The sequence below is a fragment of the Callospermophilus lateralis genome, chromosome 1 (genome assembly GCF_048772815.1).
Source record: "Callospermophilus lateralis isolate mCalLat2 chromosome 1, mCalLat2.hap1, whole genome shotgun sequence".
Classification (NCBI taxonomy): Eukaryota; Metazoa; Chordata; class Mammalia; order Rodentia; family Sciuridae; genus Callospermophilus; species Callospermophilus lateralis.
In genome coordinates, this window is record NC_135305.1 from 137,925,437 (window position 1) to 137,952,456 (window position 27,020).

The 27,020-nt window shown below is 38.4% G+C and overlaps 1 pseudogene; it reads right to left on the minus strand.

Annotated features, from left to right (window-relative positions):
- Positions 1–2,803: 2,803 nt before the first annotated feature.
- LOC143398906 (major prion protein-like) overlaps positions 2,804–27,020 on the minus strand; it is a 37,553-nt pseudogene continuing 13,336 nt past the window's right edge.

Sequence of the window (27,020 nt, forward strand, 5' to 3'; positions counted from 1 at the left end):
GAGAACATGCCAGCTACTGAGTATTTAATCTCCTCTACACTCAGTGGACTGAACTCTTCTTTTTTTCTGCGGCTAAAACTTGCGGGAAAGGTATGGTTCCGCACTTGCAAAGAGATAGGCGCTTCCCATCCCAGCTTTTCACCAAAGTCAGCCACTCCCTTTACTGCCTGCAGCGCTCCGTGCGCGTGCGCTGCCCGCAGTTCCGCGCCCAGGCACGCGCCACGGACGCCACGCGCAAGCGCAGCCTCGGCTTTCGCACGTGCCCTGATTGTTTGGCCATGCTGCTGTGGCGGGGGTTGTAGGCCCGAACTAGTCCGGGCCTGGGGAATGGCAGGATCCGAGGCAGTAGGCACGGCTTCAATTTACCAGCCTCTCCTCCGCCCAGAGCGAGCTGAGCTGCTCTGAGTAAGGAGCGAGGTTGTGTGCCTTCCAGTCCTTGGGAGCTGAGCCTCCTGGGAGGGGGATGTAGGGCAAGCGTTGAGCATTGGGTCGCCTGCAGAAGAGGAAGTTGGCTGAGGGCTTGCGGGAGGAAGACTGGGCTTTGCTCCTACTACCACAGTCTGAAACTGTGGGCTTGGAGTCGTTCAGGGACAGAGATGACGACCCAAGATTTATTTTTTCTCCTTGCTCCTGACCATTGTGATTTCTTTATTTTTGTTTAGTTTCAGTTAGATAGGCAGCAAAACGATGACAAGTGTGGGTGTTCTTTCTCTCCTTCTTGTGTGCAAAAGGAAGCCTTTTAAATTGGATTATAGGTGTGTTTTTTTGTTGTTAAATATTTTTTTTAGTTTTAGGTGGACATCTTTTTTTTTTTTTTTTTTTTTTTTTTTTTTTTAATGTGGTGCTGAGTATCGAACCTAGTGCCTCACTCATGCCAGGCGAGCACGCTACCACTTGAGCCACATCCTGAGCCCTGGATTATAGCTTTATGTCTTGCTGGCTCTGTGAGCTTAGGCAGTGTTAACTTTTTGTGTTCAGTTTCCTCAGCTGGAAAAGGCTAGTGATCCTACTTCACGGGGTGGGCTATTAGGACAGTAGATGAGTTAATGTGAGTAGTTAATGTGGTGCATGGCAATCACCTGTATGAGTGGTTTGAGTGTTAATATTACTGTTATCGAGCTGTATGTAATGGAGTGTTTAATAGGTCTTTTCCTGTTTCCCTGGAACTGATGAGTCAGGGCACAAGGGTGAGGACCCAGAGACATTTAGTATCCCACACTGTAAAAAAGAATCCCTAACATAAAAGCACCCAGAACTTATTGTAGAGCTCCAGAGCCAGCCCTGTCATCCCATCCTCCCTTCAGGTTTACATAATTGGACATATGGAGACAGACAAGGCAAGAGGAGAAACAGGAGTTTCCTTCAGCAGTCTTGGTACAGAATTAGGGAGGGTGCTTTGCTGTTACCAGAGCCAACAGAGTGGAATTCCAAAAGGGTTATCATAAAGCTCTTAGATGCCCAGAAATGACCGCCTTATTCTTTGATTGGACATCTGCTGGGACACTGTTTTCTTTTTAATACGAAATATATGTTTTATATATACTTTCTAAAACAATAATACCCAAACAATTCAAGCCAATTACATTGCATAATAGTAATATTTATCTGCTAGGTAACTATTGAACAATTTAGGGCACAACTTTACCTTAACTAAATAATATTTACAGAATTTCCTTTTTGATTTAGAATGGATATGTATCATTTGCAACCTAAGATATTTTTTTTTTAGATTGTCTCCCTGTTCTTTGATTCAGAAGCTAATTGCATAAACTGAAGACTTAACCTAATCCCAGTTTTTGACAATTATGGGACAGAAATGAAGAAACACAAGCTCTTCTTTTCTTTGTACACTAACTGCTTTCTTTACTAAATAATCCTCCAGGAGGATCATGCTTTTGCAAACTGCAGCCTTCCTTGGAGTTCCATCTCCTGGCATCTTCCAAACAAGATTAACATCCCTTTAGTTTTCAGCAAAGATTCACCTTCAGTGTTTAAGAGGAAATCTAGCTTTTTTTTGCTGTCTTAATTATTTACAATTTATTTATTAAAGAAATAAATGCCACGTGTGGATTCTCTAAACATCCCAAATGGGAGCTTGTCTCCAAAGGCACCATTCCCAAATGCTGTATTTTTTAGTCCCAGAAGTCTTTTGCCTGTGTTAACTATGTCCATCCCCTGTGAGTATGTCCTCTGGCTGGAAGCCTAAGGTTACATTAATATTTACTCTGATTTAGCAACCGCTGTGTAGTCCCTACTGCAAAAAACAAAATGTTACTACAACTCTCAGCAAACACGCTCTGTGGCCCAAGAGTTGATTATTTCTAGTTTTTTTTTTTTTTTTCTTTTGAATGAGTGTCATGTGGCCCCCTTCCAAATTTGGCAGAAATGATACAAGATTTTCTTAGAAGGGATGAGAAAAATTTTCCAAACTGTAATGAAATTATTGCTAAGCTGGAGCATTCATGTCCTAAGCTCTGGCTGCTACAGGAGCCAGAGATATTCAGGCAAAAATATTTGAGAACTGTTTTGAGATCTGTTTCAGTCTTTCTATTGTACTAGACCAAAAATAAGCCTAGGTTAACCAGCGATTATTTGCTCTTATACTCTTACTGGCTTGTCATTAGCTTTAGTCCATGAAGGACTCAAAAGGCCCTTGAATACATAGCATCCAAGTCTATATTTTATATTGCCCATCAGTGTATTAGCTTATGGGGAATAAAGAGAGACACAAGAATGAGACATCATCACTAAAAGGGCTGTAGGTGGGCCAAGATAAAGAAGCTGGTGGAAACAAAGACCTTTCTCATCCCATGATCAGGAAAATGAAGAAGGAGATGAAGAGGATCACAAATGGGGAGGAGAAGAGGACCAGGCTGCATCCTCTCTGGTAGTAAGTCTGGGACTCCTGCTGGTACTGAGTGATGCACATCTGCTCCACCACACGCTCCATTATCTTAATGTCAGACTTGGTGAAGTGCTCCCCTTTGGTGGTCATGGTGACCATATGCTGCTTGACCATGTACAAAGTTCTTCTGGTTCTGTACTGATCCACAGCTTTGTAGAACACTTGGTTGGGATAATGGTACATGTTTACACAGTAGTAATGGTCTTCTAGGTTAGTTGTTTCCAAAATTTATAAGGGGACTGCTCATGGCATTCCCTAGCATGTAGCCACCAAGGCCCTCCACTACTTCCCCAGCTGTGGCAGCACCTGCCATCTGCTTAATGTTGTTTTTTGACTTATTGAGCTTGTTCCATTGATTGTGGTTGCCATCTCCTTCACCTCAGCTGCCACTGTGGGGTTGCCCTTAGTCACTACTACCATGGGGCTGCCCCCAGCCACCACCACCATGGGGTGGGTAGTGGTTGCCTCAGGGCTGTCTTGCTCAGGGTAACAACTTCCCACAGTGTTCCACCCTCTTCCAGGCTTCAACCACTTTTTGCAGAGGCTAGCGTCACTCAAATGGGGCTCTGAAGAGAATCAGTAGCCAGGGTTCACCATGATAACTGATCTAAACTGGACTGGGCCTCTGTGAAGACAAAATGCTTCAGCTTGGCTGAAATTATTCAGGAATCCTCGGAAGCAAGGAGAGAAGCTTGCAGCACCATAGCTGTCAGTGTCTGGAGCAGGATGACAGCAACTCACAGCTGCTGAGACATTTTTAACTTACCAACTTGCCCCAGACCTATCTGTGAAAGAGCCTAGTAAACTTGAAAGATCTCTGCATGGGGTAGGTGGGGTAGCTACAACAGGCAGATGCTCTCTAATACCAGAACTCTATCCACTGGGCCAGTAGCTCAGGAGGAAGAGGCACTAGAGACTACCCCGAGTAAAGGACATTAAGTTAGAGCCCAATTTCCTGCCTTAATGCCACCCTGAGGCCTTTGGAAGAACTTACATAAAATTCCCATGAAAGAAAGCCAGCATTGAAACTTGCCGCACAGAAGTCAAAAGCAGCTAGTCGTAAAACTTGTGCTACCTCGTTTCAAAACTTAGTATAAAGCTACAGTAATCTATAAAGCTAATGGAAGAGTCTAGAAGTAGAACCACACATGTATGTTCAATTGATTTTCAGTGAAGGTATCAAGAAAAGAATAGTCTTTGCAACAAATGGGGGTGGAAAAACTCACAGGCATTCCTATGCAATAAAATGAAGCTCTACCTTTATTGTAAACCATATCAAAAATTAATTTGAGGGAGCTGGGGGTTATGGCTCAGCGGCAGAGCACTCGCCTAGCATGTGCAAGGCCCTGGGTTTGACCCTAGCACCATATAAAAGTAAATAAAGATTTAAAAAAATTAATTTGAAATAGATCATAGACATAACAGCTAAAACTTTAAAATCTCTAGGAGAAAAATCTTTGTGGCCATGTATTTGGTTTTTACACTTAGCACTTCCACAAAGTAGGAACCATGATGCTTTTGTTTGTATGTTATGGGTCCCCCCCATCCAATTCCTATGTTTAAAAATGATCACCAGTGTGATAGTATTAAGAGGTGGGACGTTTAAGGGGTGATTATGTCATGAAAGTAGAGCCCTCATGAATGGATTAGTGTCCTTATAGATTTGAGGAAGCAAAGAATATACCTCAGTGATTAAACATATTTTTAGCACATACAAGGCCCTGGGTTTAATTGCCAGGGTGGAGGACACGAGAGAACTAGCTAGATCTTTCTGTCCTTCTATCCCTTCCACCATTTGAGGATGCAACATTGTCCCCTCTAGACAACAAAACAATAAGGCACCACCTTGGAAGCAAAGATTGGGACCTCACCAGACACTGAGTAAGTAAATGTTGAGTAGTTATACTGTGTTATTTAGGGAATCATAACAAGAAAAACAGTTTGTAAACATTCAATACACGTAATTTTGTTTCAGTTGGTTGAATTCATGGATGCAGAACTGACAGACTGCCAATTGTGTGTAATGTGTTACTTATATTCTATACTGAATTTTTCAAGTGTATTAGATGCCATCAGTTAATAAATACAGAAAAACAATATTACAAAACTCAATGTACTTTTGTCATTAAGTGTTTTCTTAATCTGAAAATAACTGCTACCTCGGAGGCCCCCCAAGTTTTGTCTAATAAGAAGGATTTGTTGTAGTTTGAGGGAGCATTCCCACAGGAGTAATTGCAAAGCCCATATAGTTTTTTGGGGAACAAGAATGGGAATGGGAGCCAAGTGTGGTGGTGCATGCCTGTAATCCCATTGGCTTGGGAGGCTGAGGTATGAGAATTGCAAGTTCAAAGCCAGCCTTTAGGGAGACTCTGTCTCAAAATAAAAAATAAAAACAGCTGAGGATGTGACTGTTAAAGCACCCCTGGGTTCAATCCCTGGTACTCCCTGTAAAAACAAAAGAAATGGGTCCTGATAAGAGCTGGAAAATGTTAAGCAGAACAAAAGAATCCGGTTAGTCCCGAGTTATGGACAACACAAATGAAAAGCTTTTCAAGAAATAATTGGTCATAATAGCTAAGCTATAGAACCAACTTAGGTGCCCTTCAACAGATAAATGCATAAAGAAAAGGTGGTATCAATTCACAAATGGAATATTGGCCATAAAAAAGAAGGACTTTATGACATTTGCCAGTAAATGGATGGATCTGGAGACTATTATGCTAAGTGAAATAAGCCAATCCCAAAAAAACAAAGGCTGAATGTTCTCTTGATATATGGATGCTAACACACAGGCAGGGAAGAATAGAATTTCATTGGACTAGACAAAGGGGAATTAAGGCAAGGGAGGAGGATAGGAATAGAAAGACAGTGGAATGAGTCTGACACAATTTTCTTATGTACATATAAGAATACACCACAATGATCTTGACATCATATACAACCACAAGACTGGGATCCTAATTAGCATAAGATATGCTCCATGTTTGTATAGATAAGAACAAGTAATTAAAAAAAAAACTTTAAAAAGAATTGGGGAAACTGGAGGTTGGCTCCAATTCTTTCCTTTTTTTTTTTTTTTTTTTGGTTCTGGGAATTGAACCCAGGGATGTTTTACTACTATGCTACACCTCAATTGTTTTTTATTTTGAAACAGGGTCTAACTAAGTTGTTGAAGTTGGCCTTGAACTTGTGATACTCCTATCTCAGCCTCCTGAGTTGCTGGGATTACAGATTTGGGCCACTGCATCCAGTATGGCTCCATTCTAAGCACAGCCCAACTTGCTGTGACCAGCCTTTCATCAGGCACACACATGAGCAACCAGAACAGCAAGAACAGTTCATACTGCAAGTTCTGAGTTGTTTGTCCTGTTATTCTCCTGTGAATGAACTGGATGAGTTCTATGACAGAGACTTCCAGATGGCGATGGAGATGTGAACATATTTTATTCCATGTCAAATTTCCACTAATGACTTAAAGCCACAGGAGACAGTAGGGATGGAAGAAACAGCAAGTCACCTGCCCCTCTGCCATCTAGTGGAAGACAAGAACTTGATGTTCAAGTGGAAATAACAGGTAAAGGCAGGGTACTAACCGCCCTCAAACTTGGGATCAACAAGAGGCAAAGCAGGTGTGTAAAATTCTGGAAAAGAGTGAAAATCAGCCCCATGTGTGGCCCAAAAGTAAAGTCTAAATCAAGAGAAGTGCTATTCCTACAGAACTCTGTAGGTTGCTGTGGCCTCATCTTGACACAACTTGACATACACAGGCATGATGAGATGATTCCCACTTTGGACCCAGCTGCCATGGCAAGCAGTGGTCCAGACCCACAGCTTCTTCATGATTGATGGGTAGGCATTTCACTAGCCCTGAGCATGAGAACCATCACCTCCCCCTTGCCCAGCTGCATTGTCTCTGCCCAAGTGTTGGCTTCATGGGCCCTGAAACTCTCCCATCTATTCAGCTCCCTCACTTCCCTAAGTTGGAGAAGCAGCAATGGATCATTCTCCCAATTTACCATCATCCTCCAGGGTGCAAGACCTCCCTGGGGAAATGTTCATTTAGAAACATTTTGAACCTTTCTGATAAATACAGAAAGTACAGGACCCTGGGGACTCCATCTCCCTTCTACACTTCAGTAACTTTACCTGGGATATAATTATTAGAGATATACAACTGAATGATGATATAAAGAGGCCAATGCAATTGAAAGAAGCTATTTCTCACATTTCTGAAGGGAAAGATTCACAGCACATCACACAGGTCCACAGGGGAAACTTCATGATCAGAAGGCAGGGACAAAAACAAAAAGAAAGCCAAAGCAGGGCAGACAATTTAGAATTGGCTAGTTTGAATAATACACACACATACACACATGCCCACACTTTTTTTTTTTTTTTCCAGCATGGGAAACCCAGACCAATGGCTATTACCTAAATGAAAGACATCCCTGATTTTCCTTCACACTACTTAAACTCAGGCTTCCTTTCTTACCTGCAAAATTCTTGCAAATAGGGCTAGAATTGTGGCTCAGCAGTAGAGCACTCGCCTAGCATGGGTGGGACCCGGGTTCGATCTTCAGCACCACATAAAAATAAAGGCATTGTGTTGTGTCCATCTACACTTAAAAAATGAATATTAAAAAAAATCCTTGCAAATAGCTACTTATTTAGCTCCCACTGCCTCCAGCTGGCTGCCCTGTTCTTCAACACCTAGGTCCCAATCCTTCCTACATACAGATGCCATTACTCATCCCAATCCCTGATACGAATTAAGCCCTCTAGTCATCTCCCACCACTCTGAGGATAGAATCAAAGGCTCTTAGCTGGACACTGAAGGTCCAACCCCAACAGAATCTTCAGCCTTCTGCTTCTCTGCCCTTTGCTCCAATCTTAAAGTGCAACAGTCCAGCTATATCACCAGCAAATGCCTACAGCTTATGTGGGAAGTCCCCTTCACTTGGAGACTACAGTGGCAGACCCGCAAATCATCACACATTCCACTCTTCAAATCTGTTGGAAAGTTTGGCTATGACCATGGATATGCCTATGTATAATGGTTTGTGGACTGCTCACCCTAAACATGTTCCAGATCAGTTTTCAAAAGACTCATATTTGGGGCTGGGTTTGAAGCTCAATGATAGAGTGCTTGCCTAGCATTCATGAGGATTGAGTTTGATCCTCAGCACCAAACACATACAAAAAAGAAGACTCATATTTAAAAAACAAAAATGAGGAGCTAGGTTTGTGGTTCAGTAGTAGAGCACTTGCCTAGCATGTTCAAGGCTCTGGGTTCGATCCTCAGAACCACATAAAAAATAAAAATAAATGAATAAAGTATTGTGTCCAACTACAACTAAAAATATAAAAATAAAAAATATTAAAAAATAAAAAGTTTTATTAAAAAAACAAAAATGAGCACTTATAATATTTATTTATTCCTTAATTCCCCAGAACTTGGTTCACAAAAACAGATTTTCTGAAATTTAAGAATTTAAATTAAGATTTTCCAAATTATGATACACTTAAGATAAAAAAAAAAAAAACTAAAACCAGATAACATTCTCTACTTTCTCACTGTTGGAATGAAGCTCTTGTTGTTTTGTGATCATATTGACATTGGAGGTTTCACACCACACCCTGACTCCACATTTTGATCATGTGCACCCTCAGGAACACCCTGCGCTTTCCCGTTGTTAGGAAATAGCAGGTTTTTGGCCAGAGCTGGGCTTCCTTTTTGAGTGGGTAGTAACCAGTTTACTGCTGTCAGCCCTCTCTGCATTATTTACTTTTATTATCCTTTTTTGTAATCTTTAGGCTTAAATTCCCAAAGATCTACAGAGGGAGGTAGAACTTCAAAATTGACCTCCCAAGATTTTGTCCTATGGTTATTGTCACACAGTAATCTCAGCATAACTGTGAGGGGGGGTTGACAGATGGCATGAAGGTTATGCTCAGCTGATCTTAAATTGGAGAAATCACTCTGATTCATTTCAGTGAACACAATGGATAATATTACCCCTATATTAGTCAGCTTTGTATTATACAACAAAATACCAGAGGCAACTAACTCTATAAAGAGAAAAAGTTTACTTAATTCACTGTTTGGAAAGCTCAAAGTCCAAGATCAAGTAACCCCAATGGTTTGACCTCTGATGAGAGTGGTAGATGTCACCTCATCATGGTGGAGTATGTGTAGGAACAAAGAATTACATCTGGAAGTGGGGGGGGGGAGAGAGAGAGAGAGATAGAGATACCAGAGTCCCATATGCCCTTTGAGAGCACAACCCCAATACCTAGGAATCTCCCACTAAGACCTAAAGGTTCTACCACCTTTCGTTAGCATCACCCCATGGGTCAAACCTTTAACACATGGGCCTTTAAGGACATTTAATATCCAAACCGTAGCAAACTACTGCTGAAAGTAGAGATGCAAGGGGAAGCAGCCAGGAGGTCAGAAATATTCCAAGTGTGAGGACTTTTCCCGTCACTGTCAGCTTTGAAGAGGGCCACATGTCAGGGAGTACATGTAACTTGTGAAAACAGAAAGACCTCTTTGGAAAGAGAAAGACGCCTTGTCAGTAGCCATCAAGGAAAAAAGAACCTCAGTCCTACAACTGCATGGAACTGAATTCTGACAACAACCTGAGTGAGTTTGAAATTGTCTTCAGCCCCAAAACTTCCAGAAAGAAGAGAGCCCTGCCAATACTTTGATTTCAGCTTTGTGAAACCTGGAGCTGAAGCTCACACACTGTGACTAGAATTCTGACATACACAGAACATTATAAACATGTATTGTCATAAGCTACTAAGTTCATAGTGATTGGTTATGGCAGCAATTAAAATTAATATACAAACTTTTGAGAAGGAGATGTGTATTTTTTGCCTGTTCCTTTGGGGTGTCTTCTCTGGGAATGGCTTGCCTCTTTGGAACTTCAGTTATTGTGATACTAAGGAGATACTAGATCACACTGACACATAGTGACTGTCTTGTCACCATTCATTTTATTGTGGTTGCTCAGAACACATTAGTGTCTTTCTATTACTTTCAACCCCTTTGCACTTATAGTAATAGTCTATTTTATGTACTGGAGGTATGTGGGTATTAATTTTCATGCAAATATTTACCAAGAATAAGTGTCTGGCACTTTCCTGGAACCTTCAAGCTATAGAGAAGTTGGAGAAATCATGGACTAAAAGTAGAGACAGAACAACTAGTGACAAAGAACCCTACCTCAAAGCAACAGCTGATTAGATCTGAAGTCTGCCACTTCCATTCCTGTGCTATATCTCCTCTCTACAATAGGTATACTGACAACTGAGACTGAGGGTTAGAGTCATATAAGTGTATCCCTCAGAACAGTGCCTGAAACTCAGCAGGTGTCATGAGTGCATTTGCTGTCACTGTTACATCCATCCAAGGCTGGTCAGCTCAGATGGGTTTTGCCACTATGCCAATAATACCTAGGACATACAAATCAGCCCATTTGGTGGGTAAATAAGCTGAACATGGGAGAGAGGAAATCACACTGAGCCCAGAACAGAGACAGAGCCACATCTGAATAGAACTAACACCAACAAAGTAATGGGTTCTTTTTTAAAAATATTTTTTATTAGTTGTTGATGGATATTTATTTATTTGTCTATTTATTTATTTATTTATATGTGGTGCTGAGAATCGAACCTAGTGCCTCACACATGCTAGGCAAGCGCTCTACCACGGAGCCACAACCCCAACCTCACTTGGATTCTTTTTAAAAACACAGTGTTTGCCTTGTGTGGGATCATATCTGGGTCCTATGAAAATTGTCAGAATAAAAATGGAGTCACTTTTATCAAACCCTAACAAGAAAGAAAGAAAGAAAGAAAGAAAGGAAGGAAGGAAGGAAGGAAGGAAGGAAGGAAGAAAGAAAGAAAGAAAGAAAGCTGAAAGGAGAGAATCTCGCGTATTCATGCCTGATAACAAGAACTGTCACAAGACTTCAAGAACCACAACCTTCCACAAAGTTTCTGCAACCTTCCACAGGAATACTTCTGTAAGTTCATCTTTCTCCAACTGCCTGATCAACCTTGGGCTGATGACACATCGTTATTGATCCTTGTAGTCACAGATTATTATTTCAAACTGTTTTATGTAAACCTCCTCATATTGCTTTGAACAGTGTCCCTTTACCCCATACCCTTCAAACATACCCATGGTTTCCATTGCATGTGTGCTCACATTGCAACACTCCCTACTTATTCCCATACAAATATAACGATCCTTTAGGGAGACTATTCCTGTATTTAAAATTTCACACCTTGAAGCTTGCCCCTCATTCAGGCCCATGTAAGGGCTCTTTCATCTGATAAGCCTTCTCCAACGTGCCCCACCCTGAATTCTCACAGCCCCATGAGAAAGCCTCCACACAGTAACTCCTCAACTCAAGTCACTCATCTCATTAGAGCACTATCACCTCTGGCCAGGGGTATCAAATGTTCAGGCCCTGCTCAGGCCACATACATAGCTTCACCTCCCTGCCCACTGCAGCCCTGGCAGAGACAGTGGGGGTCATGAAGGGGAGGAGATGTTTGACTTCTCTGTTTTGAGACACTTCCCAAGCCAGCACAGGATGTTTTAGAAAGGAGAAACACCTTCACCATGGAAAGGATACCGAGTCTCTGGCACTGGCTTTAGCCTGGAGGGCTTTGGGCTGGGTAGCCTAGATAAACCTCGCCCAGAAACTAGCCATCTGGAGCAGGGGGTCAAGAAGCCACATCCCTGCGTGTTCAGGGGCCACTGTCACACTCCCCTCCTTCCCTCAACAGCAGCATCCCCACTTGCATGTTCCAAATCTCTGGGTCCCCAGCACATCCTATCAGGGCCCTTGTGCCCAGACCTCTGAGACACTTGGCTGTGAATCCATGGTGTGAGCTTAAGCCAACTGCCAGGGCCAGATTCCAAAAAAAGTCTGTTTTATATTTCATGCCTGTTTTTAAAAATATTTTTTTAGTTGTTGATAGTCTTTTATTTTATTTATTTATATGTGGTGCTGAGAATAGAACCCAGTGCCTCACACTTGCCAGGTAAGTGCGCTACTGCTAAGCCATAGCCCTATCCCCTTTCATGTCTGTTTTTGAGCCCAGAAGACTGCTGGTTCTGGGAAGGACTAGGTCACTGTGTGACCCTGGGAAGGTCTTTTCCTCCCTGAGTCCAAGTTCCTGGTTGCAGCTGTAAGGCAGCAGTAACAATTTCTTATATCACAGTGTCCTCTTCATTTCACTCACCCTCAGTTGTCAAGCCTACCTTTGGAAGGAAGGGGCCCATGCTAAAGGAAGGAGTCCAGTTCAATATTGTCCTTCCTGAGGTGCCCGGGTGCAATCCTGTCTGCTGTGGCTGCTGTTGGGTGGTTGGTAGGCAGAGTTCCGTAGTCTGAGGAATGAAAAGGGAAAGCAGAGTTGTTGGTCTATAACCCCTTTCTACTGACTTCCTCACTGTTTTTATTTATATTAGTTTTATTATAAAGATAACAGTTGTATTTGAGGAAGAAAATTCAAACCATAAAGAAAAAAGTAAAACTTACTGTCTCACTCCAGTTCTACTCCTTGGAGATGGCCTCTCTTCACTATTTTTGTTTTAAATTCTACTATGGTTAATTCCATAACTCTCAAGTGTATACCCCATGTCTTGATTTCTCCAACAGTAGACAGTTTCTCTTGTCTATATTCTATGAAAAATATGAAATGAACACATTTCTACCACCCTGCTTCTCTCAATCTCCCAATTTATTGCTTTTATTTCTTCTAATCCAGTGTTTTCAAAGAGGGTCCCATGATCACCTTCCTAAAATACAGATTCTCTGGCCCCGGACAAAATTTTTGGAATTTCTATTGGAACCTATGGATATGCATTTATAATTGTCACTCTCAATTAATTCTTTGGTATTATAAAGATAACAGCTGTATTTGAGGAAGAAAAACTGGGGAAGCTGTGCAGGAAAAATGCCTGATTATCAGTAACCCATGATTGTTCATGGATTTATTTTAAAATTTTTCCAAAATTAAAAATTTGATGAAAAATTTCCATATTTGACAAATTTTGAGTTATTAATGATGATTATTTGTATTTCTTCCTTTATAACTAAATAAATAGGGCTGGGGATGTGGCTCAAGTGGTAGCGCGCTCGCCTGGCATGCGTGCGGTCCTGGTTCGATCCTCAGCACCACAAACAAAGATGTTGTGTTCGCCGAAAACTAAAAAATAAATATTAAAAAAATTCTCTCTCTCTCTCTCTCTCTTTCTCTCACTCTCTTTTAAAAAAAATAACTAAATAAATATTTCAACAATAGGAATGCTTTTCCATCAGAAACCCACTAAGAAGTGACATCGGTGTAAATGGAATAAGGAAATCCAAATTCTACCTCTCCATAAAAGTGATTAAAAAGTTGACAAAAACTCTCAAAATCAACTTTTGTGGAACTATGAAAATTAACCAAAGACTTGTCTCAAACTGGGGAAGCTGTGCAAGAAAAATGCCTGATTATCAGTAACCCAAGATTGTTCATGGATTTAATTTAAAATTTTTCCAAAATTAAAAAAATTGATGAAAAATTTCCAAATTTGACAAATTTTGAGTTAGTAACAATAAATTTATAAATCTAGCAAAGAAAAGCCAAGAACCACGTAGGGTGGTGAATTCCTATAAACGTTTAAAGAAGGTTTAATATTAAGTCCTCTTAAATAATTCCCAAAAATATAAGAGAAGGGAACACTTCCTGACTTGTTCTATGAAACCAGTGTTAGCCTATACCAAGGACAAAGACAACACAAGAAAAATACAGACCAATACCCCTTATAAATGTAGATTAAGGGCTGAGGCTCTAGCTCAGTGGTAAAGTGCTTGCCTCACATGTGTGAGGCACATACAAATAAATAAAGATATTGTGTGTCTATCTACAACTAAAAAAATATTTTAAAAAGTGCAGATGAAGGGCTGAGGTGTAGTACAGTGGTACAGTGCTTGCCCAGAATGTATGAGGCCCTGGGTTTAACCTAACTATCCCCAAAACAAATAAATAGATAGATATGAAAAAAAATCAACAAACAGCTGGTAAACTAAATCTAGCAGCATGTTAAAGTGATTATACACCATAACCAAAAGAAATATATCTCAGGAATGCAAGTTGGACAATATACACAAAAAAATCAACCAATGAAATACATTATATTAATAAAAAGGGAAAAAACACAAGATCATCTAAACAGACACAGAAAATGTGACAGAAAAAGTTTGACAAAGTCAAAGCAGCTTTTATTACTTAAAAAAAATGCAACAAACTAGGAATACAAAGAAACTTTCTTAATCTGATTATGGACATCTATGGAAAGAAATACCATGACTAAAATTATATTTATTGATAAAAGACTAAAAGCTTTCTCCTTGAAATTAAGAGCAAGACAAAGATATCCACTCTTGCCTATACAGGGCAATTAGTCAAGAAAGGCATCCAGATTGGAAATGAAGAAGAAAAACTATCTCTATAAATTACATGATCTTGTACATAGAATACCCAAAAGAATCTTAAAATACAAAACAAAATAAACAAAAAGAAAACTGTTAGAACTAATAAACAAGTTCAGTAAAGCTGCAGGATGTAAGATTAACATACAAAATCAATTGAATTTCTATTCACTAGAATGAACAATCAAAATAAAATTTAAAAATAATTCAACTTACAATAGCATCAAAAGGAATACTTTTTAAATACATAGAATAAATGCAATCAAAGAAGTGTAAGGCTTATACTTTGAAAACTACAAAATGTTGAAAAAATAGAAAGATATCCTGCATTCATGAACTGGAAGATTTAATATTAAGATCTTCATGGGCTGGGATTGTGGCTCAGCGGTAGAGCAAGCTCGCCTAGCACGGGCGGGACCAGGGTTCCATCCTCAGCACCACATAAAAATAAAATGAGTTGTGTTGTGTCCATATACACCAAAAAATAATAATAATAATAAAAGATCTTCAGATCCAATGTAATCCCTTTCCAAACTCCAGGTGCCTTTTTCTAAAAAGAGGAAATGGATAAGCTTATTCTAAAATTCACATGGAATTGCAAGAGAAACAGAAAAACCAAAACAGTTATGAAAAAGAACCATGTTGGAAGACTCACTTCCTAAATATTACAAATTACTACAAAATTCCAGCAATTAAGACTGTGTGACTCTAATTTGAGTATAGACAAATAGACCAATGGAATGGAATTGAAAGTTCAGAAATAAATCCAAATAAATCCTCAATTGATTTTGACAAGGCTGTGAGTAACAGTCAATAAGGAAAAAATAGTCTTTTCAACAAATGGTTCTGAGACAACTGGATATTCACATATTAAAGAACCTGAACCCCTACTTCAAATCATATATGAAAATTACTTCCAAGTAGACTAAACAGGTCAATGTAAAATCTAAAACTGCAAAACTCTTAGAAGAAAACAGGCGAAAATCTAGGTGATTTTAAATTTGGAAGCATGATCTTAAATTAAGCAATAGTTTCTCAGATTTGAAACCAGAAACACAAGCATTAAAGAAAAAATAGGTTACACCTCATCAAAATTAAAAAACTTTATGGGGCTGGGGTTGTAGTTCAGTGGTAGAGCGTTTGCCTAGCACGTGTGAGACATTGGATTTGATGCTCAGCACTGCGTATAAATAAATAAAATAAAGGTCCATTGTAAGAAATAATAATAAAGAGGAGACAGAGACGAGGTGCAGAGGCAGGGAAAGTGGCAGAGTGTCTCACTGTCCAAGCAGCCACGTATAGGTTGCATTAGGTCATTAATACCATAACATACATTATTGTTTAGAGTATCAGTAAGGTTGTTTATTCTGTAGTTACATTTTAGGATTACTATATGTAATGTTAGGAGCTTTGTGCAGTTCTCAAGAAAGACCATTGTCTGAAGTTACTATTAGGCAGGCAACTCCAGGAGCACCTGATCTTGGTGAAACATTGTAGTTATCAAGCAAGCAAGTTCCTTTATTCCCAGGAGTTATGTGCCTAAGATTAAAGTTGAAACTGATAAGACTCTAGCATGGAGGGAATTACCATGACAACCAGGCATCCTATGCCTTTGCACAGAAACTTTCCCAGGCACTAAGCATGCCACAACCATGAGTCATCAAGGACCCCAATCCCAAACACAGAACTCATACAATCTATCGACAACTAAAAAATAAAAATAAAAAAAATTTAAAAACCTTTATGCATCATAGGACATTATCAACTAGTATCAGTTAGATTTCAGTTGCACACAGGGGCTCATATGCCACTACTCTCAGGGACCTTTCTCACCTGACTTACAAATTGGCTTTCAGGGCTAAAGCTGGCTGCTGCAGCCCTCCATCCCCTGAGCCCATCTGCTTTTTTTCTTCCCAAAACTCTTCAAACTCCTTCAAAATCTCTGGTCTACTGATGATCTCCTCTATTATTTTTTTGTAGTGCTGTTAGCTTATTCATTTTCAATATCTTCACTGTTATATTAAACAGGCCTTGGGAAGAGAGAGAAGTAAGTGTATAGATTCTGTCTGCCATGTTGGACGCTTTCCCAAACCAGAGGTCCTAGCCCTGACCCTGTCTCACCCTTGCCTTGTTTTTGTCATTGTTTTGGTGGTGGAGGTTGAACCCAGGGCCTTGTGCATGGTATGCAAGCGCTCTACCACTAACTCTTACCTATTCGTTCCAAAGCTCTGGAGAGTCTGAGCCTAGAATGTGGCAAAGAATACTCCTTTCCCACATGGAACTAGAAGCTCTATGTTTTGCTAAGTCAGAGGTCCATTTTCAATTGCTATCGCAAGATGCCTGAGACTGGGTACTATGTAAAGAAAAGAAGCTTATTTAGTTCATAGTTTTGGAGACTAAAAATCCAAGATCAACTGACCTCATTGTTTTAGCTTCTGGTGAGGATCCCTTAGACTAAAAATGCATCATGGCAGGAGCACATGTGAGAGGAAGACATCACAAGGTGATACAGGAAGCCAGAGAGTGATTCAGGGCTCAATTTTGCTCTTTTATAAGTGGCTCTTATTCTCCTGAGAATTACTTAAGGTATCCTATAACAACTACCTTAATTCCTTCCAAAGCAGCATCCCTAATGATTAATCTACTTCTACTAGGTTTCATCTCTTAAAGGTACCACCACCTCTTAAAATCACCATGCTGGATACCAAGCTTCCAACACATGAACCCTTAAGGGACACAATTGAACCCTATTCAAAGCATAGCTTGTGGCCACCCCACTAACAACTATGTTTTATCTTACCTATGCAGCCAGATGTGACTATGTCACCATTGCTGAATGGGAAGTTTCTAGGAAATTTCAACTTCATGAATACCTGGAGTCTCAACTTCAGCTCTGTGAGCTCTCTTCCAGGCCACAACTCAGCCTCATTCCAGTTCCACCAGTGTTCATCCCTGCTGTTGTCCCACTCCCATCCACCAGTTCTTGATATCACTAGCTCTTGCCCAGCGTCTCCCCTCTACTGGATGTCTGTTCTCACCTTCATCTTGGTAAACTCTTACTCATTCCTCTGAATCCTCTGTAAGGGGCAACTCCTCACCACAACCTCCCAGCTTCTCAGGTGGGAGGCTGCATCCCCTCCGCCCAGCCTTTTTCCATCCCTTGTCACTTCTGCCTAGAGGATCTGTGACCCCTGCTAACCCTGCTTTGGTGTGTCTGAGGGTAGAATTAAACAAGTAAACACATAGACTTCAGCAGTATCCCCTACAATGTGCACATTTGGTTAGCTAGCATGTGCTGTAGGGTCAGGCCCAGCCAAGGCCAGTCGCAAGCCAGGTCACCCTCAGACTGTGCCTCTTTGATGAAAGCATGAAAATCTGAAGGTATCTGCAGGAGGCGAATAAAAGGAGCCAAGAGACAAATACATGCATGTCAGTATGCACATCTAGGTCCTGCTAGCCTCCACAGCGATATAGGCAGGCAGGAAAATATACTACATCCTCCTAGGACTTTAAAAATATAAAGACGTTGGCTTCCCAAGAGCAGATCCTAGGAAGGGTTGCAAACCTGAGAGAGCATCCTATGTCCTTGGCATGGTATGGCCTACCCCTGGATGTCCAGCTATGGCTTGCTCCTTGTTTGGGCAAATGCTGACCCAGGCAAGGCCTGGGTGCCAAGTCCTGAAGGCCGGACAAAAGCAGGGGAAAGCCAGATAGGATCTGAGGACAAGCTCCTGGGAACAGTGTGGGTGCCCGCCCTGTGTTTACATCAGTTTCCTGCTCCTGGGCTCTCTGTCTGGCAAACTGGGTGTGGCCACAGTCTGAGCAGGGCAGAGAGGTTGGGGGCGGGGGGGGGGGGGGGCGGGGGGAATCTCTGTCAGTCCTCTAGGTTGACTCTGCACAGCAGGCACTGCTGGCACAGAACACTGGGAAGAAACAGCATGTAAACTGGAAGCAGGTGATGGAGTTAAAACATCCTAAATTTCTGGTATTAAGTGGGAAAAGGGCAAAGATATTAATTTCAGATACTATTAACTTTAGAGAATGACCACTGAAATAAGCACAGGACATGCAATTGCCAAGAAAGTAGAACGGAAAACAGGGAATAAAAAGAAATAAATAAAAACCACACACACACACACACACACACACACACACACACATTAATTCAAAACGAAAAAACAAGAGGAGTGGGAGAAATTGGACATAGATATTAGAAATAAATCCAAAGGTATTTGTAATCACAAAAAATGTAAAAAGGCAAGAGCTCCAGATAAAGAATAAATTATCACATTGTATGGGAAAAATAAATCCAGCTTTGCGTAATGTTTTATTCCATTTTATGTTGCTAGAACAGATCACCTGATATTGGATAATTTATAAAGAAAAGAGGTTTATTGGAAGTTCAAGTGCATGACACAGCCTCTTCTTGGCTTCTGGTGAGAGCCTTGTGTGGTTTCAACTCATGGCAGAGAGAGGAAGGGCAAGTGGACATATGTGGAAGAAACAAAACAAAAAGCCAACCTTGCTTAATAACAACCTACCTAAGGGTAACTATCTAGTTCCATGAGAATGAGAACTCAACTTCCTGAGATGGCATTAATCTATTGATGATATGAACTGCTCTCATAGCCCAAATACCAACTAGGACCTACCACCTAACATTCTCATTGAAGAATTAACATTTGGGGTTGGGGTTGTAGTTCAGCAGTAGAGGTTGTAGCTAGCATGTGTGAGGCACTGGGTTTGATCCTCAGCACCACATAAAAGAAAAATCAATAGAGGTATTTTAAAAAAGAAGAATTAAGACTCAACCTGAGTTTTGGTGGGGACAAACCATATTGAAACCAGAGCATGCAAAGGCAAGAGATCCTTCTAAAACATTTGTAAAAAAAAAATTTGAAGATCAGAGAAGATAAAGATATATATACCCATGAGGCCAAGCACAGTGGCACAGGCCTATAATCTTAGCGACTTGGGAGGTTGAAGCAGGAGGATAGCAAGTTCAAAGGCAGCCTCAGAAATTTAGCAAGGCCCTAAGCAACTCAGTAAGACCCTGTCTCTAAATAAAATATATAAAGGGCTGGGGATGTGGCTCAGTGGTTAAGCACCCCTGGGTTCAATCCCTGGTACCCCCACCCCCGCAAAAAAAATCCTCACCTGCTCCATGCAAAAAGTGTTCAAATAACTTTGCAGGCAAATTTTGCCTTTCAAGAAGCAGTGAATTCCAATTTATATAAATTATTTCAGAGAATAGAAAAGTAGGAAACACTTAATTTTACTTTTGCAAGACTAACATAAACTTGATATAAAAACTGAATAAGAATAGGACAAAAAATAAAATTACCAGTAAATCTCACTCTCAAACATAGATGCAAACTGAATCCAATAATATATAAAAAGATAAGTCATTATAGCCAAGGTGGGTTTATCCCCAAAGTACAAGTTTGGTATAACACTATAAAATTAGATAATGTGAATACCTTTTATTCTGAACACTAGCAGAATAAAAGAGAAAAACTACAAGAATATTTCAACAAATGCAAAAAATAATCCAGTGAAATTTAAGTAATTTATATTTTTAAAATTTGAAAACAATAAAAATAACAACAGAATCTAACAGAATCTACTAAGAAATGAAGAAAGCAAGTTTCCAAAAAACCAGAATCTTTTTCTAAAATATTTTTTAGTTGTCAATGGACTTTTATTTTACTTATTTATATGTGGTGCTGAGAATTGAACCTAGTGCCTCATACATGCTAGGCAAGTGCTTGACTACTGAGCTACAACCCCAGCTCTCAATGTTTATAGGAGCTCAATTCACAATAGCTAAGCTGTGGAACCAGCCTACATAACCTTCCACAGATGAATGGATAAAGAAAATGTGGTACAGATACACAAAAGAAATATTCCTCAGCCATAAAGAAGAATGAAATTATGGCATTTACCGGTAAATGGATGAAACTAGAGACTTTTATACTAAGTGATATAAACCAATCCCCAAAAAACCAAAGTCTGAATGTTCGCTCTGATATGCGGATGCTGGCTGGTGGAGGGGGTGAGTTTCACTGGATTAGAGAGGATGAGTTGAGGGAAGGGAGGAAGGATGGGAATGGGAAAGACAGTAGAATGAATTGAACATAATTTTCCTATGTTCATATATGAATACACCATCAATGTAACTCCACATCATTTATAACCACAAAAATGAGAAGTTATACTCCATGTTTGTATGCTATGTCAATATACATTCCTACTGTCTTGTATAACTAAAAAGAACAAATAAAAAACAATAAAGTATCTTTTAAAGAGGTTTAAAAAAAATTTTAAATTTGGTAAATTTACTCCCATATTTACCATATCTGGTGCTCTTTATTCCTTTGTAGTCATTCACATTTCCAACTGGTAGCATTTTCCTTTTACCTAAAGGACTCCCTGTAATATTTTTGTAGTACAGATCTATTGTTGATACTTTCATTTTTTGTTTGAAAGATTCTTTATTTTGATTTTCAAAAATTGATTATTTCAAAGTAATTATAGATTCACATGAATTTACAAATACAGTACAAAAAGGTCTTGTATATCTTCATTCAGTTATCCTCAAGGATTTTGTTTTAGTCAGCTTTTGTGTGGTTGTGACCAAAATATCTGACAAGTATAACATAGAAGAGAAAAAGTTTATTTGGGGCTCACCGTTTCAAAGTCATAGACTGCTGACTCCATTGCTCTGGGCCCAAGGCTAGGCAGAACATTATGGGTGAAGGGGCCAGAGGAGGAAAGTTGCTCAGCTCATGGTGGGGTCAAGAAGCAGAGAAAGGGAGGGAAAAATGGGCCATAGGAAAGATGCACCCTTCCAGGTCATACCCCCAGTGACCCACCTCCTCCAGTCATGCCCCACCTGCCTAAAGTTACCACTCAGTCAATTAATTAAAACTAGGATGGACTAATTAGTTTATATCTTTGATAATATAATCATTTCACTCTGCATATTCCTGTATTAACAGGAGCTTTGGGGGAGGACACTTCATATCCAAACTATAACAGATTACATCTTACATAATTATAGTGCAGCATCAAAGCCAATAATTATTATTTAGGAGAATGTATATGTATGATTCTATATCATTTTACACAGATGATGTTTATGTAAAATTATACATATGAAATGTGTATAACATGTATAATTTATCATGTGTAGATTCATATAACCACCACTGACATCAAGATAAGACTATTCTAGTTTAATAAATACTGCCTCATACTATCTTTACAGCCATCCCCTAATTCCTAGTCCCTAGGAAACACTAATCTTAATCTTCAGTATTTTGTTTCATCTTCAATATATTGCCACTTTGGCAATGTTGTAGAAACGGAACCATACAGTATATAACCAAATGATACTGGCTTTTCCCACTTACTGTAATGTCTTTGAAATATACCTAAACTGTGTTTATCTCAGGTTTGTTCCTTTTTATTTCTGAGTAATAGTCTATACTATGGTTATATTACAGTTTTTAATCATTACTCTATTAACGGAGATTTATATCACTTCCAGTTTGGAACTCTTCAAATAAATCTGCTATGAACAATTACATGCAGGTTTTTGTGGGGACATAAGTTTATTTATCTGAGATAAATGTTCAGAAGTGCAGTTGCTGGATTATATGGTAGTATGTGTTTTGTTTTTTTTTAGGAGGCAGCTGAATTGTTTGCCAGAGTGGCTCTAGCATTTTACATTCACATCAGCAATGTATAAGAGATTCAGTTTTCTCTGCATCTTCATCAACCTCTTGGTTACTATTTTTTATTGTACCTGTTCTAATCTCTCAGAATGTTCTAATATTTCAGCTGTGTCTCTGTTATCTCATCATGATCTTATTTTTTAGTTTTCTGATCGATGGTGATGTTGAATATCATTTCATTAGCTTGTATTCCATCTTCTTTAGAAAAACGTCTCTTCATTTCTTTAGTTTAATTACTAATTGGATTGCTTGTTTTTTCAATATTGGACTTTTGAGGACTCTTTATACATTCTAGATATGAATTCTTTGTTAAATATGGGTAATGCAATGTTGTATCCCAGTGTGTACCTCATCTTTTCATTCTTTTATCGCAGTCTTTCATACAGCAAATGTTAATTTTTATGAACTCCAATTTATCATTTTCTGTTTTCTTCATTGTGCTTTTGGTGCCCTGGTTATGCCTGGGAGATTTTGAATGTATCTTCCAAATGTTTTATAGCTTTATGTTTTACATTTAAATCTAGGGTTCACAATATGTCAAGATCATTGTACTATCATGTGTATCTAATTAAAACAAACTAAAAATAAATAAATCTAGGATTCATTTTTGAGATTACACTCCTTCTTGAGGCCTAGAAAAAGGATATTTTGGTTTTGCCTCTTGATATCCAATTGTTCTAGTGTGTTTGTTGAAGATTATCCTTCCTCCTGTGAATTGCTTTTTTTTTTTTTTATTGTGGCAATATACACATAACATAAAATTTATCATTTTAACCATTTTAAGTATATAGTTCAGTAGCAGTCAATAAATTCAGGTTGTTGTATAACTAATACTAAAATTTATCTCCAGAGATGGAAGTATTAGTTGTACAACAACTAATCATCCTAGACTGAAACTCTGTACATTAAACACTAACTCCCTTTCCCGCTTTCACCAGTCTCGGTCAACCTCCTTTCTACTTTCTATCTCTGTGGACTTAACTACTCAAGGTACTTTTCATATATGTGGAATTATATAATTGTCCTTTTGTTTTTGCTTCTTCCATTAGCATGCCCTCAAGATTCATCTATGTTGTGGTATGTACTGGAATTTTCTTCCTTTTTTTAATATGTATTTTTTGTTAGTTGTAGATGGACACAATGCCTTTATTTTATATTTATGTGGTACTAAGGATCGAACCCAGTGCCTTACACATGAGACAGGCGAGCACTCTACCCCTGAGCCCCAGCCCCAGCCCCAGCCCTGGAATTTCCTTCCTTTTAAAGGGTAAATAATGTTCTATTGTAAGGATATAGCATTTTTGTGTTTATCTGTTCATTCATCAGTGGACTTTTGAGTTGTTCCATCTTTTGGTTTCATATCTTTGTTCACTTTTGAGTTGTTCACATCTTTGGCTGATTTGAATAATGCTGCTATGTACATTGGTGAACTGATATCTGTTTGAGTCCCTGCTTTCACTTTTTTTGTGTGTGTGACATTGAATTGCTTTTACATGCTTTTCAAAATATCAGTTAGCTGTACATGTGTGGGGGCTATTTCTGGGTTCTTTATTCTGTTGCATTGAAATAATTTGTCTATACACCAATACCTCATGGTCTATATAAGTCTTGAAATTTGGTAGACTGATTCCTCCTACTTTATTATTATTTTTCAGAATTTTTGAAATTATTCTAATTCTTTTTGCCATTCCAGTCAAATGTTAGAATAATCTTGCTTCCACCTACAAGTAATCTTGAAGAAATTTTGAAAGAAATTGAATTATTTGCATCTTTGACATATTGAGTCTTCCAAACCATGAATCAGGCATATCATTTTCACTTATGTAGATAATTTTGACTCCTTTCCTCACAGTTTTTCTCTTATAAATTCATGTTTTGTTAAATTTATACCTAGTGTTCCTCTTTGGGAATTATTGTCAATAATGCCCTATTTTTGGTTTTCAAGTGTTTGTCACTAATATATAAAAATGGTCATTGATTTTTGAATGTTCATCTTGAATCCCTGTATCTTGCTGAATTAATTTATTAGTTCTAAGGCTTTTTAAAAAAGATTCCATAGGAAATGCTACATACACAATTATGTCATCTTCAATTAAGGATAGTTTTAGTTCTTCCTTTCTGATCTGTATCTTTTTGTTTATTTTTCTAGCCTTTTTTGGAATGACTAGAACTTCCAGAGCTACATTGAATGAGTGGTGAAAGCAGAATCCTTGCCTTGTCGCCAATCTTTAGAGGAAATTATTCAGTCTTTCACCAGTAAGTATACCGTTGGCTATAGGGTTTTTATAGGAGTATTTTATCAAGTTTGAGGAAGTATTTCTCTACTCCTAGTTACTGAAAGTTTTATATGAATTGGTGTTGAATTTTATTAAATGCTTCTTCTTTAATAAAAATCATGTAATTTTTCTTTATTAGCTTATATTAGTTAATGTGGATTAATTTTTAATATTGAAAGTTTTGCATACATGAAATAATTCCCTTTGTTTGTAGTATATAATGATTTTTATATTTTGCCGAATCTATTTATAGAATCTGTAAGACTGTGTACATCTAATCCTGTTTAGTGAAATAAGCTAGTCTCAGACAAGCATTGTGTATTTTCTCTTATATGTGAAAATTAGTGGGGGATAAGGAAAAACAATATAGTAGAAGGAGAACAGTGAGAGAGAAAAAGGGAAAATAAAAGAAGGTAAAAATTTGAGGCATGAAATTCATCAAATTATTTTCTATATATGTACCAATATGCCACAATGAAACTCACCATTGTGTACAATTCATACACACCAACAGAAAAGAAAAAGAAAGAATAGTGGGATAAAAGAATGTTTGCATATATTCATGTAAGATACTGATCTGTAGTTCTCTTTTCTACTGTCTTTGTTTACTTTTGGTATCAAGGACATAATGATGCCACAGATGAGTTGGAAAGAGTTTCTTCTTACATTTCCTGGAAATGATTATGCAGAATTAGTGTTAATTTTTCTTTAAATATTTTGTAGAAATTTCAGGAAATTATCTGGACCAGATTTCTTTTTCGGGGAGTTTTTTTTTTTTTTTAACAATTATGATTTTAGCATCATTTAAAAATTTTTTTAACTTTAATTTTTTTTTTTTTTTTTTTTTGGTACTGGGGATTGAACCTCGGGATGCTAAACCACTGAGTCATATCCTTGGCCCTTTTTAAATTTTATTTTGAGACAGGGGCTCCCTAAGTTGCTTAAGTCCTCACTAAATTGTAAAGGCTGGCTTTGAATTTATAATTCTCCTGCCTCAGCCACCTGAGCTGCTGGGATTACAGGCATGCACCACCGTGCCCAGCTTCTTTTTTCTTTTCAAATGTGATAAACTATACAGTAAATTTCTTATCTTAAGTATTGTAAAGTGTACAATTAAGTAATGTTAAGTATATTTACACTGTTGTACAATAATCTCAGAATTTTTTTATCTTGCAAAATAGAATCACTGGATTTATTAAACAACTCCTCATTCTCCCCTTCTCCTAGTCCCTGGCAACTGCCATTCTACTTTTTGTCTCTATGATTTTGACTTCTAAAATTCGGTCATATGGTATTTTTTCCCCCCAAACTAGGAATTGAACCCAGGAGTGCTCTATCACTGAGCTACATCCCTAGTCCTTTTTATTTTTTTTTATTTTGAGATAAATTATTTCTAAATTGCCCAGGCTGGCACCAAACTTAGGATCCTCTTGCCTTGGCTTCTGTATTTGTCTTTTTGTGACTTAATTATTTCACTTAACCTAGTGGTCTTTAGGTTCATTAATGTTAGAACATGTGTCACAATTTTTTTCCTTTTTAAAACTGAGTAATATTTCATGTTAAAGATTGCATATAATTATTAAAATCTAATAACAAGTTGGTGTGACTAAAACAGGTCAAAGCAATATTCCATTCCATGTACATAACATGTTGAGCTTTCTTGTATATCCACTGATAGACACGTGGGTTGTTCCTACCTTCTAACTATTGTGATTGATGCTGTTATGAACATTGGTGCACAAATATCTCTTTGAGACTCTGATTTTCAATTCAGCTGGAATTTTTGAATCATCTGGTAGTTCTATTTTTAATTTTCTGAAGATCCATCATATACCATTTTCCACAATGGCTGCAGCATTTTACATTCCCTCTAGCAAGACATGAGGGCTCTAATTTTTCCACATTCTTGCCAATACTTATTATTTTCTTATTATTATATTATTTTCTGGTTTCTTGATGGTAGCATTCCTTATTATGAATTTTTATTCCTTTTGTTTTGTTTTTGAGTCTTACTATGTTGTTCAGGCTGGCCTCGAACTGATTCTCCTACCTCAGTATTGCGTGTAGCTGGGATTACAGGTCCATGCCACCATACCTGGCATCACTGTGGTTTATGGCTAGTCATGTTTAACATCTTTTCATATGCTCATTGGATATTTGTATATCATTATTGGGGAAATGTCTATTTTTTTGCCTAGTTTATTTTTATTTTGCTTTCTTTTTTTTTGACAAATAGTAATTGTACATATTTATGGGAGTACAGAATGGCATTTCAATACATGTATACAATGTGTAATGATAAGATCAAGGTAATTGCCCCCTTTTTTTTAAAGAGAGAGAGAGAGAGAGAGAGAATTTTAATATTTATTTTTTAGTTTTCGGCAGACACAACATCTTTGTTTGTATGTGGTGCTGAGGATCAAACCCAGGCCGCATGCATGCCAGGTGAGTGCGCTACCGCTTGAGCCACATCCCCAGGGTAATTGCCCTTTTACCTCAATGGTTTACCATTTTTTAATGTTGCCTTTGCTTGTTTTTTAAATTGGGTTATATAGTTGCTGTTGAATTGGGAGTTTTTAAAATTTTTATTTTTTTTTAATTT